The 11,640-nt window shown below is 42.2% G+C and overlaps 1 protein-coding gene and 1 pseudogene across 4 annotated transcripts in view; both read right to left on the reverse strand.

Moving 5' to 3' along the window:
• The window catches only part of FAM149B1 (family with sequence similarity 149 member B1), an 80,061-nt gene that overhangs the window by 37,447 nt on the left and 30,974 nt on the right, over positions 1–11,640 (reverse strand). The gene's annotated exons all lie outside the window — the stretch shown is intronic.
• On the reverse strand, positions 7,055–8,800 carry LOC108516858 (eukaryotic initiation factor 4A-II-like; annotated as a pseudogene).

Genomic DNA, 11,640 nt, shown 5'->3' on the forward strand with positions numbered 1-11,640 from the left:
TTTTTTTTTTTTTTTTTTTTTTTTGAGAGACAGAGTCTTGTTCTTACGCCCAGGCTGGAGTACAGTGGTGGGATCTTGGCCCACTGTACCCTCCACCTCCTGGGTTCAAGCAGTTCTCCTGCCTCAGCCTCCTGAGTAGCTGGGATTACAGGTGAGCGCCACTACACCCAGCTAATTTTTGTACTTTAGTAGAGAAAGGGTTTCACCATTTTGGCCAAGCTGGTCTCAAACTCCTGGCCTCCAGTGATCTGCCCACCTTAGCCTCCCAAAGTGTTGGGATTACAGGCCTGAGCCATCGCACCTGGCCTGAATGCCTGCAGCTTTCTAGGTAGAGGGTGCAAGGTGAATCTATCCTTCTGGGGTCTGGAGGATGGTGACCCACTTCCCACAGCTCCACTAGACAGTGCCCCAGTGGGAACTGTGTATGGGGCCTCCAACCCCCTATTTCCCCTCTGCACTGCTCTAGTAGAGGTTCTCTGTGAGGACTCCACCCCTGCATCTGGCTTCTGCCTGGGCACCCAGGCTTTCTCATACATCCTCTGAAATCTATACAGATACTGCCAAGACTTCACTCTTTGCCCTCTGAGTGCCCGCAAGCTTAACACCACATGAAAGCTGCCAAGGCTTACAGCTTGCCTGCAACCCTTTTTTTTTTTTTTTGAGACAGCGTCTCACTGAATCACCCAAACTGGACTGCAGTGGCATGATCTCGGCTCACTGCAACCTCCGCCTCCTAAGCTCAAGGGATTCTCGTGCCTCAGTCTCCCAAGTAGCTGGGATTACAGGCATCCGCCACCACACCTGGCTAATTTTTGTATTTTTAGTAGAGACAGGTTTCATCATGGATCACTTGAGATCAGGACAGCTTGCATTCTCTAAAGTGGCAAGTCAAGCTGTAACTGGGCCCCACTGAGCCCCAGCAAAAAGCAGTGTCCCAAGGCTGCTCAAGGCAACAAGGTCCTGGGTCTGCCCCACAAAACCATTCTTCCCTTCTAGGCCTCTGGGCCTGTGATGGGAGGGGCTGCTATGAAGGTCTCTGAAATGCCTTTTTCCCATTGTCTTGGCTATTAGCACTTGGCTGCTTTTTAGTTATGCAAATATCTCTATCAAATTGTTGCTCCACAGCCTGCTTGAATTCCTCATGCCAAAAAGCTTTTTCTTTCTTTGTCACGCGGCTAGGCTGCAAATTTTCCAATATTTTATGCTCTGCTCCCCTTTTAAATATAAATTCCAACTTTAAGTCATTTCTTTGCTCCCACATCTAAGCACAGGTGTTAGAAGCAGCCATGTTACTTCTTGAACACTCTGCAACTTAGAAATTTCTGCTACCCAATACCCTACATCGTGACTCTCAAGATCAAAATTCCACAGATCTCTAGGGCATGGACACAATACAGTCAGGTTCTTTGTTAAGGTATAACATGCATGCCCTTTGCTCCAATCCCCAATAAGTTCCTCATTTCCTTCTGAGACCTTGTCAGCCTGGACTTTATTGTCCATTTCACTATTTGCATTTTGGTCACAACCATTTAACTGGTCTCTAAGAAATTCTAAACTTTCCCTCATGTTCCTGTTGTCTTCTGAGCCCTCCAGTCTTTCAACCTCTGCCCATTACCCAGTTTCAGTCACTTCCACATTGTCAGGTATCCTTATAGTAATACCCCGTTCCTTGGTATCAGTGTTCTGTATGAAGTCATTCTTGCACTGCTATAAAGAAATACCTAACCACGTGTGGTGGCTCACGCCTATAATCCTAGCACTTTGGGAAGACAAGGCAGGCGGATCACGAGGTCAGGAGTTTGAGACAAGCCTGGCCAACACAGTGAAATCCCGTCTCTACTAAAAATACAAAAATCAGCTGGGCACGGTGGCATGCACCTGTAGTCCCAGCTACCAGGCTAAAGCAGGAGAATTGCTTGAACCCGGGAGGCAGAGGTTGTGGTGAGTTGAGATCACACCACTGCACTTCAGCGTGGGCAACAGAGTGAGACTCCATCTCAAACAACAACAACAACAACAACAACAACAAATACCTGAGACTGGGTAATTTATAGGAAAAGAGTCTTAATTGGCCTATAGCTCTGCAGGTTGTACAGGAAGGATAGTCCTAATAGTGCTAGCATCTGCTTTGAGAGAGGCTACAGGAAGCTTTAACTTATGGTAGAAAGTGAAGCAGGAGTAGGCATATCACGTGGCCAGAGCAGGAGAAAGAGAGTGTGTGTGTGGAGTGGTGCCACACACTTCTAAATAACTAGATCTCAAGAGAACTCATTCACTATTGCAAAGATCGTACCAAGTCATGAGGGATTTGTCCCCATGACTCAGACACCTCCCACCGGGCCCTGCCTCCAGCACTGGGGATTATAATTCTACAAGAGATTTAGGCAAGGACAAATATCTAAATGATAACAAGCTAACAAACAAGTTTTTTAAAAACTAAGACTAATCACATTCCTAATTACATCTTAAGATATCTCAGGAGGTTATATCCTTATTTCAGTAACTCCATCATTGCCCAAAATATATGCTCCTTAAGGGCAGGGATCTTATCTTATTAATATTTAAATTTCTCTTCCTTCCTAGGCATTCAATAAATATGTGATGACTCATTTGTTTCAGTGGGTTTACTTTGGAGAAAGTCAATCGAATCTGAGAAATAAAATTTTAAAAAATGGATCTCAGTTTAATCAAATGTTAAATATAACCAATTTACACTTTGTATTGCTCTTTATATTTTTTTGTGCCTTTAGTATTTTTTTTAACTAGGAAAACAGAATAAACCCATGGCTTGGCCGGGTTGGCCGGGCCGCGGTGGGCTCAAGCGGCCTGTAATCCAGCACTTTGGGAGGCGAGACGGCGGATCACGAGGTCAGGAGATCGAGACCATCCCCTGGCTAACACGGTGAAAGCCCCGTCTCTACTATAAATACAAAAACTAAGCGCGGGGCCGAGGTGGGGGCCACGGCTGTAGTCCAGCCTACTCGGAAAAGGTCTGAGGCAGGAGAAGGCGGTAAACCCAGGAGGCGGCGAGCCATTGCAGTGAGCTGAGATCTGGCCCACGTGCAGCTCCAGTCCGGGCGACAGAAGCCGAGACTCCCGCCTCCCGAAAAAAAAAAAAAAAACCCATGGCAGCTGGGCCGCAATGGCCCCCCTCATGGCCTGTAATCCCAGCAGCTTTGGGAGCCAGGGCAGGCGGATCCTTGAGATCAGGAGTTTGAGACCAGCCTGGTCAACATGGTGAAACCCCATTTCTACTAAAAGTACAAAAATTAGCCAGGCGTGGTGGCATATGCCTGTAATCCCTACCTGGGAGGCTGAGACAGGATACCTGCTTGAACCTGGGAGGTGGAGGTTGCAGTGAGCTGAGATTACGCCACTGCACTCCAGCCTGGGCGACAGAGCAAGACTCTGTCACAAAATACATACATACATACATACATACATACATACATATATACATACATAAAATAAACTCATGGCACTTTTAAACAAGGCTAGTGGGAAAATCTTACTGGAAGATGTTTTAGAAATATGTATTAGGAGCTTTAGAATACACGTTTTCTCTGATTCAATGGTTTCATTTGTAAGGATTTCCTTTAAGGATATGACCTGTAAGATTTAGCTATAAGAATTATGATTGGTGGGGCACAGTGGTTCATTCCTGTCATCTCAGCACTTTGGGAGGCTGAGGCAAGTGGATTGCTTGAACCCAGGAGTTTAACACCAGCCTGTGCAACATGGTGAAATTTGATTTCTGCAAAAAAGTACAAAAATTAGCTAGGTATGGTGACATGCACCTACAGTCCCAGCCACTCAGGAGGCTGAAGTGGAAGAATCACTTGAGCCTGGGAGGCAGAAGTTGCAGTGAGCCATGACTGTGCCACTGCACTTCAGCCTAGGCAACAGAGTGAGACCCTATCTCAAAAAAAAAAAAAAAAAAAAAAAAAGAATTATGATCACAGAATTGTTTATAATTGCCAAAAATAGAAACAGAAACTAGCCGAACTGTTTCAAAATAGAGGATTTGGGGATGAGTTTCTTAAATAGTGATATATTCATGCAATGGAATAAAGTCCTTAAGTTAATATTGGGAAAAATGGAAGATGTCCACAATAAAATATTAAGTATAAAGAGATTACAAAATATATAATTTCATAAAAACCATATACATACATGGTAGAGAATGCTACATGCCCCTCAATATCCATTCTCTCCTTCTTTCCTAGTAAAATCATCCCAATTCACAGAAACAACATATCCCCCTCAAAGACTGCATCTCCCAGTTACCTTGCAGCCAGACATAGTCAATGCAATATGAGCAGAATTATTTTGTGGGACTCTGGGAAGGCTGTTTAAAGGGAACTGGTGTGACTGCAAGGGATACCATTTGGCCCTGCTGTCTTTCCTCCTTTCTGCTAACTGGAAAGTGAATATCATGTTTGGAGCTCTATCAGCGGTCTTGAACCATGAAGAAAACTTCAGAAAAAACATCGTGGGCTAACATGATATGACAGAAAGATGAAGCATCTCAGTCCCTGAAAACACCATGCCACCACTTTACATTGCCTTCCTTCAGACTTCTTTAACATAAAAAGAAGTAAACTTCTCTTAGGCAAGAGTTGGTAAGCAGATAAGATCCTTGACCATGGCAGGTGGCACTGGGATGGAGATGGTAAGAGATGAGAGAAGCTCAGCCTGGGCAAAAGGCGAAATCCTGTCTCTACAAGAAATACAAAATTAGTCAGATGTGGTGGTACACACCTGTAGTCCCAGCTACTCAGGAGGCTGAGGTGGGAGGATCACCTGCGCCCAGGAGATCAAGGCTGTAATGAGCTCAGATTGCGCCACTGTACTCCAGTCTGGGTGACAAAGTGAGGCCCTCTCTCACAAAAGAAAAAAAAAGAAAAGAAAAAAAAAGGAAGGAAAGGATGAAGGGCAGGAGGCAGGGAGGGAGGGAGGGAATCGGTTTGGAGATCCAATATGTCTAAATCATCTGATGCTGCTGTTTCTAAAAATCTTTAAGTTGGAGATTTAAGATTCTTTAAGTCTCTGTTCTATAATTCTAAAACAATGGTTCCCAAATTCCAGTCAGCAGATTTATGCCAATCCATGACAAAATTTTTACTGTTCCACACCAAAATTAGTGAAATACCCAGTAATATTAGTGATAATACCCAGTAATATTGCCAAATCTTTTCTTAAAAGGATTATCATTATTTTGAGATTATGTACTTCACGCTTTTTTGTGTTAATATTTTTCTTGTATAAAATAGTGGTGATAGTTTTTTTTTTTAACCATAATAAAATTAAAAGCTATCAAACAGCCTGGGCACAGTGGCTCATGCTTCTAATCCCAACACTTTGGGAGGCTGAGGCAGGCAGATCACCTGAGGTCAGGAGTTTGAGACCAGCCTGGCCAACATGGTGAAACCTTGTCTCTACTTAAAAAATACAAAATTAGGCCGGGGCAGTGGCTCACACCTGTAATCCCAGCACTCTGGGAGTTCAAGGTGGGCGGATCACGAAGTCAGGAGATTAAGACCATCCTGGCTAACACGATGAAACCCTGTCTCTCCTTAAAAAAAAAAAATAATAATAATACAAAAAATTAGCCGGGTGTGGTGGCTCATGCCTGTAATCTCAGCTACTTGGGAGGCTGAGGAAGGAGAATCCCTTGAACCTGGGAGGGAGAGGTTGCAGTGAGCAGAGATCACGCCATTGCACTCCAGCCTGGGTGACAAAAAAAAAAGCTATCAAACATATGGAATGTATACCCAACATTCCATTATGTTATTCTGCTATTGTATTATTCCATTTATACTAATAACTAATTATATTTTTAGTCAGTGGTAACTAATGGAATTGTGTTGAAAAATAAATAGGAATTTCTAACAACTATAGGCCTTTATAGCTGCTATTAGAAGAAATTTTAGCTAGATAAGAAGGAAAAATATTCCCATTTCCCCTGAAGCTGCAGCAAAAAATAAGATAGTATTCTACAACCGTAAAGTTGTCTTTGTAAATGTTATTTCTTTATTTCTTTTCTTTTCTTTCTTTTTTTTTTTGAGACAGAGTCTTGCTCTGTCGCCCAGGCTGGAGTACAGTGCATGATCTTGGCTCACTGCAAGCTCCGCCTCCAGGGTTCAAGTGACTCTCCTGTCTCAGCCTCCCCAGTAGCTGGGATTACAGGTGTGTGCCACCACACCTGGCTAATTTTTGTCTTTTTAGTAGAGACGGGGTTTCACCATGTTGGCCAGACTGGTCTGAAACTCCTAACCTCAGGTTATCTGCCCACCTCACACTCCCAAAGTGCCGGGATTATAGGCGTGAGCCACCACGCCTGGCTGTTATTTCCTTTTTTTTTTTTTTTTCTTAAGTGAATATACAGTTTATTTAACACTCTAACTTCATTAAGACATGTGCAATATGGCAATTTTACTGGGAATCTAACCCTACTTAGGATATGATTGCTTGCTGGTGCTTAGCAACAGGGTCCAGTTCACACTTAGCACTAATTAAATACTTGACTGCAATAAATACGATACCAAATAAAATGCATTTGAATGCTTTCTAAAAAATCAATTTTAAAGGCCTTCCTACTCAGGCTAATGACAAACACAATAAGGGCAGATATACTACTTTAATATAATTGGCTGATTTTATACAGCACTTACATCTTTTAGTCCCCAAATATATTATTAAATAATACAGAACATCTAATACAACTATTTCTACAGAACTAGGAAATAAATTTCTTTTTTTTTTTTTTTAGATGGGGTCACCCTTTTCACCCAGGCTGGGGTGCAGTGGCCGGATCTCAGCTCACTGCAAGTTCTGCCTCCCAGGTTCACGCCATTCTCCTGCCTCAGCCTCCCGAGTAGCTGGGACTACAGGCGCCTGCCACCTCGCCCGGCTAGTTTTTTTTGGTATTTTTTAGTAGAGATGGGGTTTCACCGTGTTAGCCAGGATGGTCTCAATCTCCTGACCTCGTGATCTGCCCGTCTTGGCCTCCCAAAGTGCTGGGATTACAGGCTTGAGCCACCGCGCCCGGCAGGAAATAAATTTCTAAGAAAGAAAAAAATTTTTTTTCTTTTATACCTATCCTAACAGTTTAACTCTAAAGAGGATAAAGCCAATGACTTTCCTCACAAGAGCTCACGACTAATGTTGCTTTGCTATCAAAATCTGTATTTCTGATCTGTTATGAGAATTGAGACAAGATTCAAATATTCCTAAAGAAAGAAGCACAATGCACATTGTAATTGTCTATTCAACAACAGGGAGCATTGCATATAAAACTCTCTCATCCCAGGAATTAAATACGGTCAGCTACATTTATGGGCATTTCCTTCACTGTAGTATTGTAGAAAAATCTCAGTGTCACGAAGAATCCTCTTGTCTTCTTCAGTAACAAAGTTTATAGCCACACCTTTTCTACCAAATCGACCTCTTCTGCCAATTCTGTGAATATAGTTTTCATGACTGGTAGGTAGATCATAGTTTATAACCAAAGACACTTGGACATCAGTCCCACGTGCCAACAAGTCAGTAGTGATCGGAACAGGGCTTGACCCTGATCGGAATTCCCTCATGATAATATCTCTCTCCTTCTGGTCCATGTCACCATGCAGAGCAAAAACTGTGAAGTCCCTGGCATGAATTTTCTCAGTCAGCCAGTCCACCTTGCACCTTGTATTGAGAAAAATAACAGCCTATTTAATGGTGTTTTGTACAAATCACAAAGTGTATCCAACTTCCATTCCTCTCGCTCAACATTGATATAAAACTGTTTGATTCCTTCAAGGTTCAATTCTTCCTTTTTCACCAGAATTTGAATTGGATCTTTAGTGAATTTTTTGGTCACTTCCAACACATCAGTTGGCATCGTGGCAGAAAGCAATACAACCTAAATACTTGTATTTAATTTTTGGAAAAATCTCATAGATTTGATCATTAAACCCTTGGCTGAACATTTCATCTGCTTCATCCAAAACTAACATTTTGATCCATTTTGGAAAAAGGTATCTTCTGTTTAACATATCACATACTCTCCCTGGTGTACCAACAATATGTGGTGCTTCAGCCTGCAGTTTTTGCATTCATTTTGAACATCTGTTCCACCAATGCAGGCATGACATGTTGCTTCCGTATAGTCTCCAAGTGCCAGAAATAACTTTCGGGTACTTTTGGTTTTGTTTTATTTTTGAGATGGAGTTTTGCTCTTGTCACCCAGGATGGAGTACAATGGCGTAATCTCGGCTCACTGCAACCTCTGCCTCCCAAGTTCAAGGGTTGATTCTCCTGCCTCAACCTCCCGAGTAGCTGGGATTACAGGTACCCACCAATATGCCCAGCTAATTTTTGTATTTTTAGTAGAGATGAGGTTTCACCATGTTGGCCAGGCTGGTCTTGAACTCCTGACCTCAGGCGAACTACCCGCCTCGGCCTCCCAAAGTGCTGGGATTACAGGTGTGAACCACTGTGCCCCGCCACCTTTTGGATCTTTAATACAGGGAATAATAGGTCTCTGTTGAATAGCGGAAGGCTTCTCAAATCATAAGCACAGATACCCCAAAGAAGAGACTCCTTTAAGTTTGTATCATCAAAGTTATCAACAACCTCCTTCCAGTTGCTCTCGATGACACCATCGGGGTCCATTCTCTGTGGGCCACCATGTTCTCTGCTGTTATAATCCACGGAGCCACCAGACATGATGTGAAAAACTACTTAGCATCTGACTGAAAAACTGCATATGTTATTTTAAACAAAGGACTCTTTTAAATCATTGGACTTTGGAGATTACTATATCTGGAAAATAACCTTTAATTTATATAATGTCTGTAATTCATTTATTTAACAAAGGAATAGGCTGGATACAGTGGCATGTGCCTACAGTCCCAGCTATTTGGGAGGCCAAGGCAGGAGGATCTCTTGAGCTCAGGAGTTTGAGGTCAGCCTGGGCAACATAGTGGGACCCTGTCTCCTAAAACAACCAACCAAACAAAAAGAGTAACAGTTATCTTACCTAATAACTGTGTTGCCCTGGTAGTTATATTTAAATAGAGATGTGTTTTCTTGTGTGACATAACTTTATTCTCCCACATTCATGGAGGATAAAATGACTGCTAGGTTTTTTATTTACACAAAGAGTTTAATTTGGAACCAGTCCTTCCAGGTGTAGGCATTAGGAAGTACAGTTCCTCACCTCTAATGAAAGTGATTACTGCCAAGGCCCTCTGGGATGATTGGAAGGAACAAGTGGCCAAGAGCTATCCTTCCTGCCTAGCATCTTTTCAGGTGCTTATTGGCCATTTGCATATCTTTATAGAATTGTCTATTCAAGTCCTTTGTCCATTTTTCAATTGAATTATTATTATTATTTTTTGAGATGGAGTTTCACTGTTGCCGCCCAGGCTGGAGTGCAATGGTGCGATCTCGACTCACTGCAACCTCCACCTCCTGGGTTCAAGCAATTCTCCTGCCTCAGCCTCCTGAGTAGCTGGAATTACAAGTGCACACTGCCACTCCCGGCTAATTTTTGTATTTTTAGTAGAGACGGGGTTTCACCATGTTAGCCAGGCTGGTCTTGAACACTTGACCTCAGGTGATCCACCAGCCTCAGCCTCTCAAAGTGTTGGGATTACAGGTGTGAGCCGCCATGCCCAGCCTGGATTACTATTTTTGGTTGTTGTTGGGTTATAGATGATTCTTATATATTCTGGATATTAACTCCTCATCAGATATGATTTGCAGATCTTTTCTCCCATTTGATATATTGCCTTTTCATTCTTTTGTTTCTTTTGATGTTCAGAAGTGTTTATATTTGATGTAGTTCCATTTGTCTGTTATTGCTTTTGTTGCCTGTGCTTTTAGTGTTATATTCAAGAAATCAATGCCAAATCCAATGGCCTGAAGCCTTGCCCCTATGTTTTATTCTAGGAGTTTTACAGTTTTACATCTTACATTTAGGTCTTCAATCCATTTTGAGTTAATTTTTGTATATGGTATAAGTAAGGGTCCAACTTCATTGTTCTGCATGTGGGTGTCCAGTTTTCCTAACTCCATCTGTTAAAGAGACTGTCCTTTACCCAGGTAGTCTTGGCACTCTTGTTGAAAATCATTTGGCCATAATTGCAAGGGTTTATTTTTGGGTTCTCCATTCTTTTAATGATTTTTAAAGGGTTATAATTCAGCATGTAGTCATGTACTTTAGCAACTCATTAGATATTATAGTTAGTTAGTTTTTGTTGGGATATATATCTAAGTATAAATAAGCCCCTTAGCTAACTTGAAGTAGCAGAATGCATAGTTTTTCTCAAGTGGAAATGTCTTCAAACTCATCTTTTCGGGATCCTTTTTTGGCCTGTATTTCCCCTGTATGTTGCCACAAGTTCCTGGATTTTCCTTTTTTTTTTTTTTTTTTTGAGACAAAGAGTCTCACTCTGTCGCCCAGGCTGGCGTGCAGTGATGTGATCTCAGCTTACTGCAAACTCTGCCTCCCAAGTTCAAGGGATTCTCCTGCCTCAGCCTCCTGAGCAGCCAGGATTACAGGCGTGCACCACCACACCTGGCTAATTTTTTTATTTTTAGTAGAGACAGGGTTTCACTATGTTGGCCAGGCTGGTCTCAAACGCCTGACCTCAAGTGATCCACCTGCCTCAGCCTCCCAGAGTGCTAGGATTACAGGTGTGAGCCACTGCGCCTGGCTGGAATTTCTTCTTTTTGTGTGTTTGTTTCTCTCACCCTGTCTTATGGTGCTGAGAAACTTCATTTTGACCTAGACATTAATTACTTTGTTTTGCAACCATAATGTCAATGTATACATTAATTCATTTTTGTGTAGTTTTTTTAAAAACGTAAATATGATCTGCTTTTATTTAGCTAAGAAAAAAGAGTGGCCAGGCATGGTGGATCATGCCTGTAATCCCAGCACTTTGGGAGGCCAAGGTGGGGAAACCACTTGAGCTCAGGAGTTCAAGACCAGCCGGGGCAACATGGTGAAACCCCATCTCTACTGAAAATACAAAAATTAGCCAGATGTGGTAGAGCACGCCTGTGGTCCCAGCTACTCAGGAGGCTGAGGCAGGAGGATTGCTTTAGCCCAGGAGGTCAAGGCTGTAGTCACCTGTGATTGCACCACTGCACTCCAGCCTGTACAAGCGAGTAAGACCCTGTCTCAAAAAACAAAAAAACAAAACCAAAAAGAAAAGGAAGCAGCAAGTTGACTGCTAACCATGTTACAGGCACTGTCTTAGGTGTTAGAGATACAAATAGGAAGATGCTGTATTACTATACTATTTACTCTACCACTTTCTTCTGGCCCAAGAACTCCTAGAGAACTGAACCAAATACCTAGTTTCGTGCATTTGAGGTCTGAAAGAAAGCCAGTGTTGGAAGGATTAATGAATGAGAGAGAGACTGATAGATGTCTTAGAGAAGTAGGCAGGGGCCAGCTGATTATATGATTTTAGATTTTTATCTTAAATTCAGTGGAAAGCTACTGAAAGTTTTTCAGTGGGAGACAGAAAGGATCAACCCTGAATTAAAAAAAAAAAAATCTGATTTAATGTGGAGAATATGCTGGAGAGGGCAAGAATGGATATAATTTGAAATGTTATTTTTTTTTTTTTTTTTTTTTTT

This window comes from Rhinopithecus bieti, unplaced genomic scaffold, assembly GCF_001698545.2.
Source record: "Rhinopithecus bieti isolate Rb0 unplaced genomic scaffold, ASM169854v2 scaffold_36008, whole genome shotgun sequence".
Classification (NCBI taxonomy): domain Eukaryota; kingdom Metazoa; phylum Chordata; class Mammalia; order Primates; family Cercopithecidae; genus Rhinopithecus; species Rhinopithecus bieti.